The 7,153-nt window shown below is 40.0% G+C and overlaps 1 pseudogene; it reads left to right on the top strand.

Moving 5' to 3' along the window:
• Window positions 1-3,061, top strand: part of LOC101582104 — a 30,064-nt pseudogene extending 27,003 nt beyond the window's left edge.
• The last annotated feature ends 4,092 nt before the right edge of the window (window positions 3,062-7,153 follow it).

The following is a 7,153-nucleotide window of genomic DNA, read 5'->3' as shown; positions in this document are numbered from 1 at the left end:
AGTTCCCAGCCAGGCGTGGCAGCAGCTACCTACAATCCCAGCACTCAGAAGGCTGAAGTAAGAGCATCACCACAGGCTCAAGGCCAGTCTGAACTACATGGCAAGACACTGTCTCACAAACATAAAAACAAAAAACAAAACAAAAAGCAGAAAGAAAGAATTCCAGACATCCATACACCACAGTCATAGGAATCTTCACTCAAGCCTTGATGAGCCTTAAAAATATTTATCTGTAGAAGGAATACAATTTAATGAAGACAAAAATAGAAGATGCTATAAATATTATATGCTCTGACAACAGAGAAATACAACTAATAAAAATGGAGAAGAATTAACAAAGCACCTGGAAAGCAGAGTAAGTTCAGTAAGTAACCCAGACATCTCACTGTGGGTAAAATAATGTCACCTTAATTTTGATGTTGGATGAGAGAGAAAAGAAGTGGTTACTGAATAAATTTATCTCTGTAGTTGGGGAAAAGTAGTGGTATATAACAAAGAAGGGGCCTAAAGATCTTACGCAAAGATAGTCTCAAAGATAACTATCAGAACAAAAATTCAAGAATTCCTAAATATTAAGGCATACAAAATTTAAAAATCTGCTTACAACAGAGTATTCAGAGGTAGACAATATCATACATTAAAAAGGGGTATGGGGCTGGCCAAATAGCTCAGTGCATTAAAGCACCTGAAAACAGGAGCAGGGGTTAGGGGTTCGATCCCCAGGCCTGCTGTGCCGGCTCCACCCCCAGGGTGTGCTGAGACAGCAATTGAGACAGGGCATGGTGGTGTGCCTGTAATCCTAGCTCTTGGGAGGTTGTAAACAGGCAGATCACTATGAATCCGATCTAGTAGTGAGACCCTGAACATCCTGTAGACCCTTCCTTAAATTACAGGGGAAAAGAGGGGAGGGTATAACAAAATTGAGAATTTTTTATGAAAAATGGAAAATAAATACAAATATACACTTGCTTAAATATGTAAAATTAAAACAGGAAACAATACTAAGAAGCTAATAAAAATAGGTATTTGTGGGACTGCAAATTAAATACTATAAAGAACTGAGATGGAAGCAAGATATCAGTTAAATTTACCATGTATTATAATTTAGACATTGGAAATATTAAATGGTTTATACATAGATAAAAAATAAAATCACAAATTAGAAATAAAGCTAAATCGAACAATGTTAAAAACATGATTACATATAAAGCTAGTGTCATAACCATACAGAGAAAGGAAATATTTAAGTGTAACCGTTAAGTGAATTAATAAGGTAAATTAAGTGAAATTATTAAATAAAATAATATTTTCCTAGAGCATGCAGCCCACTGGCGAGTGCAGGCCCTGCCAGGAGGATGTGAGTGTGAAAACTACATGATGAGCACAAAGTGCTTTGTGAACAGGAATGGTCAGTGCCAGGGCACCTCCTGCGGCACAGGGACTCCAGTCATTTGCACAGCATGGCTTCCAAATGCCTCGAGATGAAGGCAGAGAGGACGGGCTGCAGGGCGGGAGGCAAGTGCAGCCTGAAGGTGCGATCCGGAACAAGGACGGTGGGTGCGACCCCAACTGTGACAAGCGCGGGCCCTTCAAAACCAGACAGGACAATGGTACAGCCACGGGCTGGTGCATGAACAGCGCTGGTGTCTGCAGGACCAATGACTCCAAGATCCAGTGCTCCGAGACCATAGGGACCTACTGGATCGTCACCGGACTAAAACACAGAGAGAGACAGCAGCCTTAAGACGCTCAACGCTTACAGACTGCACTTCAGGTGGTGATCACAACCGTTACCAGCTGAGTCCAAAATTTGTCACAAATATTCTGTGTGAGAATAATGTTATTGAGGTATATAAAGTAAAGCCATATTAATATGCTGAGCTGTGCAAGGCTCAAGTCAACAACTTCTGTGGATAACCCACTACTATTGTAGACTGCTGGACTGTGTTGGATTGTTTTGCTGAATTCACACACGTACAGTATTTTTTTTTAAATTATGTATTTATTTATGTGTGTGTGTGTGTGTGTGTGTGTGTGGCCAGCTCAGCCCACCAGGGGGCGGGGCTGGCTGGCATGTGGTGCTGGGGGATTGAACCACGGTCCCTGTGCTTTGCTAAGCTTGTTCTAAGTAGGTGCTTTAGACCACTGAGCCATCTCACCAGCCCTCACACACGTACAGTATTTAGATGCCAATAGAACACCCATCTCTGACAGAACTAAACAAAAAAAGGGGATACAAAGGAAGGACCATTTTGTATCTGTATATGCAGAATAGTTAGGATAGATATACAGCTACTTTCGCTTAATTCAATGAGTAGAAAGATTTATACTAGTAGCATTTGGACAGGATATCTTGTCTGCTTCTTGTACTATGGAGAACCACTAAGAAGATAACAATGTACAAGGTATTAAGTATTGAAACTGTCCTATTAATCAGCTTTGAAACTGTCTCATTGATACTTGTTTCTCAATAAATTTTTTTTTAAAAAAGAATAATGTTATTGCTATTGATTGAGGCAGAATTCTTCTCAGTAGACTCAGAATGATGTGATCATAGCCAATGTAACTTACTATTTTTAAAAAGATGTTAAAGGTGTTTCCTTCTTAGGAACATGGACCTGAGTATAAGCGGGGAACAACTGGATCTGGATCGTGGTCAAACTTTAATTTACGGTGTTGATGAAAACACACCTGAATTTTCAGTGCAGGGCCTCACAGCTGTTGTTATTGCTGTCACTGTTGTTGTGACACTAGCAGTTAGCACTGGAATGGTGGTGCTGATTATTTGCAGAAAGAAGACGACAGGTATTTGTAAATAGGATATCATGTCCGCATCTTGTACGGCAATTAACCACTAGAAAGAATGTATGAAATGTGTTAATTATTGAAACTGTCCTACCAATTTGGTTTGAAACTGTCTCATTGCTATTTGTTTTTCAAGAAAATTATGGGAAAAGAAACCTGCTTAAAAAGAAAAGAAAAGAAAAGAAAGAAGACAGCCAAGTATGAGAAGGCTGAGATAAGGGAGATGGGTGAGATACACAAAGAACTAAATGCATGACTTCTATAATTTGAAGATTTACCAGAAGAAAGGAAATTAGCAAAAGGATTACAAATGCATGAACATGGGATAAAAAGATGGTTGAGTATTGCTGTTGTTATTACATCATATATTTGTAATATATCATACATTTGTTTTTAATTGTTTTACACATATTTCGGACAGGTCGTATTGATACTTTCTTCTATGCATTTGGCACAGGGTCCTCAGGTCTCACTATGTAGATTGGACTCGTGGTGACCCTCCTGTTTTCAGCCTCCCAAGCGCTGAGATTATAGGCCGTCATATATTTGTAATAGAGAACCTGCATCGAAGATACAAGCAGCTTGAAACTGGCATTATCATCCTTCAAATCTGAAACACAAGTGTCTCACACCTGCAATTCTATATGAAAACTTAGGACGTGGACCGCATAGCTCAAATATGCGTAATAGTGAAGAGTGCCCTCAGTATGTTTCCACAGTCGAGTCTGCACGATCACTGTCCTGTCTGTGACTGAAAGCTGCTTTTCTAGTTACTTTGAGTCTTGAATTGTACATAAGAACTTTATGTAGGGCCTGGTGAGATGGCTCAGTGGTCTAAAGCACCTACTTAGAACAAGCTTAGCAAAGCACAGGGACCACGGTTCAATCCCCCAGCAACACATGCCAGGCAGCCCCGCCCCCTGGTGGGCTGAGCTGGCCACCCACACACACACACACACACACACAAATAAAATTTAAAAAAAAAGAACTTTATGTAGTATAAAATAAAACATTTTTTAAATAAAAAATAATAATATTTCACTGTATATATTACACAGACATAATCTAAAAATGTAAAGAGCTTTCCAAGAAATCAGAAGTGCAGTTAATTATGCTTTAGTTATATTGATATTTTTTTCTATGCATTTGGTACAGGGTCTACAAGGTCTCACTGCGTAGACTGGACTCATAGTGATCCGCCTGTGTTCAGCCTCCCAAGCACTGGTATTACAGGTGTGCGCCACCATGCCAAGTCTCAATCGCTGTCTCAGCATGTCCCCAGGGCAGGGCCAGCTCTGCACGAGGGGGTTTGCTCTGCCTAAGCAGGTGCTTAACCTGCTGAGCTATCGGGCTAGGCCTATTGATACTTTTATTTTGAAATTATTCTGGGTATTTTGGAGGATAAGCAATTGTATTTATGTCACTAGGACCTAAGATTTTTATTATAAGTAAAGATAAATTTATTTTTTCAAAGTAAAAATCTTGAACTTTGAAAACTGACTCCTTCCTCACTTGCTTTTGCTCTCTTCTGCCCTGATGAACTGTCTTTCCTCCTCAAGGCCCCTTTGCCAAGCCACCCTGCCTGGAAGCCCACTGCTTATGGACTGAAAGCACTTTGAACTGTGAGCTAAGTGAACTTTTCCTTCCTTAAAAAAAATAAGGAAAGAAATCTTATAATTGAATTAGATGTATCAGTATGAGTTACAACTTTAAAACAATTCCGAAAAACTTTCCGTGAATTACTTTAGAATTTCACAGAAAAATATATCCAAAATTTTTAGAAAAAGCACAGGAGAAAAATCTTTACTCTCCAGTGTTACAAGAGTTTAAAGTTTTCAAACTTCACAATAAAAATATTATCCATGAAAGGAAAAATTAATAAATTTGGCTTCATTAAAATTAAGCTCAGGCCGGGGAGATACTCAGTAGAATAAGTGCCTGCCTGGCAAGCGCAAGGGCCTGAGTTCAATCCCCGGTTCCGCAAAAAAAAAAAAAAAAGATTAAGCAGAGTAACAGCTTGAAAAAGACAGGTTACAGACTGAGAGAAAATATTTGCAAGCCACATGTTCAGTGAAGTACCTAAAATTTATAAACATCTCTTAAAACTCAATAGTTAAAAATTCCAACTAGAAAACAATCAAAAGTCATTTCATTGAAGAAGAAGAAATACAAATAGCAAATAAAGATGTGATAAGATGTCTGACACCATTAACTACCAAGACAGTACAAATCAGGACCTGATAGTGCTGTCACTACACACCTATCAGAAAGCCAAAAAATAGTGGCAGATGACAAAATGCTGGCAAGAATGCTGAGCAACGGAATCATGCCACATTGCCAGCAGAAACAGAAGATGGTTCAGCCACTCTGGGAAACAGTTTGGCAGTTTATTATAGAACTAAACATGCAATTACCATATGCTCCAGTAATTGCACTATTGGGAATTTATTGTAGAGAAAGAAAAACTATGTTCACATAAAAACTCTGTACACAATGTTGTATTTGTAATATCTGTAACATAGAAACTACCTATATGCATGAGTACCTAAACAAATTGTGGTATTTACCTTCAGGGAAGGAATGGGCAGACAAGTGGTGCGACACCCCTCATACTGTAGCACTCCATGAACAGGAGGAACAGACTCCTGATACATGCAGCACCATGGGCCAATCTCTGGGGAATTACAGAGTGTAAAATGCCAATCGCTGAAAGTGATGTATTTATTTACATAACATCCTTGAAATGACAAAATTATAGGAGTGGAGGACAGATGCATTGTCAGAGGTCCAGACATTCGGCGAAGACTGGGAAGTAGGGGTGGTGATGAAATGGCCACCTGGGGAACACTGGTGGAGATGGATCTAGGCTGTGCACGTGGGTCATTGTGGTGGTGGAGACAGGAGCCTACACAGTCGGTGTGACTATCTAGAATCAGACACACACACATACACACACACACACACACACACACACACACACACAGCCTGGGAAATTGGAATTAAGAGTGGTAGACTACACCAATGTCAATATTCTGCTGCAATTTTTTTTTTTTTTTTTTTTTTTTTTTTTTTTGTAGGGAAGGGTCTATAGGGTGTTCAGGGTTTCACTACTAGATCAGATTCATAGTGATCAGCCTGTTTACAGCCTCCCAAGAGCTGGGATTACAGGTGCGCACCACCACACCCAGTCTCAATTGCCATCTCAGTGCACCCCGAGGGCAGGGCTGGCATGGCAGGCCTGGGGATCAAACCCCTGCCCTCTGGGCCTGCTTGCAGGTACTTTAACTGAGCTATTTGGCCAGCTCTTCTGTTGCGATTTTGAACTCCAATTTTGTAAGATTTTTTTTCAGTTTTATAAGTATTACCACAGAGGAACAGTAGGTAAAAAGTACAGAGTTTCTGGTAAGTTTGTACAAATGCATATGAATTTATAATTACTTCAAAAAATGTAATTTTAAAGATGCACTGTTCTGGGTTAATTGGTGTTCTTCAATCAGTGTTCAACATGGGAGAAATTTTATCCATGACAGAAACAACAGCGTGATGATGGTGAGAATAATGACCATCCACTGAGCTGTCGGTGGGGGCTCTAAGAAAGTTGACACTTTGTATTATTCACTACTGTACTCCACAGGCTGCAACCTATGATATGGTTTGTGTCTAGCTGTCCCCCCAAAGCCTCATGCAGTCATGGGGTAGCTTCTGGAGTTTGTGATTTATTCTTGATCCAGTGCTGGGATTGCAGGTATGAGAGCTCACCCTGGCCCTGGGGCAGATAATTGGCATTACAATATAAGGAGGGGAGAGAGGCTAGCTTGCTGCCTGAGCTGCTGCTTCTCTCTTTGCTCTCTTGCTCTTTGCTGTCACCATGAACAGTTGTTCTCTGCCATGTCCCACTTTGTCTTAGAGCCAGCTGAGTATGGACTGAAACCTCCACTAACTGTGACCTACATAAATCTTTCCTTCCTTCATTTTGGGTGTCAGGTATTTTGTCCCAGCAAGAGATAAGATTGACTGAGACAAAATTTTTAAATAACTATTTGTGGGATAGTTGATACTGAGCAAACACTTGAATACTGGAACAGTTCTTAAAAGTGCCTATTAGTATTTCTGTGCTCCAGATTACATAGCTAACTCATGGAGTCTACAAAATAGCCAAAGGTCAAAACAACTTACAAATAGAAAAGCCAGGATTCACTAAGGAGCAAATCTGTGATACATCACACTCTCTCGAAATGCTAGCATACTCTCCCGTAAACCAACATGAATGTGCTTTACTTTAGCAATAATCACTTTAGTTGCCTAGCATCTCTCAGCTGAACCTCATGACAGTTCCTACTTCTGTTCT

The sequence above is a fragment of the Octodon degus genome, unplaced genomic scaffold (assembly GCF_000260255.1).
Source record: "Octodon degus isolate 3935 unplaced genomic scaffold, OctDeg1.0 scaffold00114, whole genome shotgun sequence".
Taxonomy (NCBI): Eukaryota; Metazoa; Chordata; class Mammalia; order Rodentia; family Octodontidae; genus Octodon; species Octodon degus.
Note: the sequence above shows the minus strand (reverse complement) of the source record. Positions and strands in the feature narration are given on the sequence as shown.